The sequence below is a fragment of the Sinocyclocheilus grahami genome, unplaced genomic scaffold (genome assembly GCF_001515645.1).
Source record: "Sinocyclocheilus grahami isolate Dianchi unplaced genomic scaffold, SAMN03320097.WGS_v1.1 scaffold5005.1, whole genome shotgun sequence".
Lineage (NCBI taxonomy): Eukaryota > Metazoa > Chordata > Actinopteri > Cypriniformes > Cyprinidae > Sinocyclocheilus > Sinocyclocheilus grahami.
This window is the reverse complement of record NW_015509815.1, coordinates 4,141-4,647: the sequence shown is the minus strand read 5'-3', so window position 1 is coordinate 4,647 and position 507 is coordinate 4,141. Positions and strand designations below refer to the sequence as shown.

The 507-nt window shown below is 30.8% G+C and overlaps 1 long non-coding RNA gene across 1 annotated transcript in view; it reads left to right on the top strand.

The window, feature by feature from the left end:
* Positions 1-385, top strand: part of LOC107577062 (uncharacterized) — a 1,570-nt gene extending 1,185 nt beyond the window's left edge. Inside the window, exon 3 of the long non-coding RNA XR_001608155.1 lies at positions 317-385. This is a non-coding gene — a long non-coding RNA (uncharacterized lncRNA). The remainder of the gene's footprint in view (positions 1-316) is intronic.
* Positions 386-507: the final 122 nt, after the last annotated feature.

Below are 507 nucleotides of genomic sequence, written 5' to 3'. Positions count from 1 at the left end.
AAAAAGGGGGGTTTTTTACACTACCATTAAGAAATTTTAACCAAAGTATGTTATAGACTTTTCAATAAGACACTAAAGAATCATATCAACTTGCGGAAAATGTGCATCCGATGACCCCTTTAACAGTGGCATGCACTGTACAAAGGTTCTAGATCACATAATTTTCAAAAAGTTTTTTGGAAAGTTGTTTTGTCAGTTGAACAATTAGTATGTTGATCAACAATAGTACAATCCATTGAACACCCTGTACTTCTATCCCATCTTTCCCTTCTGCCCTGACTGATGTCTGTTCTCTCTTTGTTTTTAACTCATTTAGAAGAGCAACAAATCACACCAGAGAACTATGATGATGTAATCACTGTTGGACTGAGACATCATGCTACAGGTTTAGTTCTTATAATTATTTCTACACATTTTAACACAATGTGTGTGTGTATATATACAGTATATATATATATATAATATATATATATTATTATTATTAATTATATATATGCATAGTTTCAA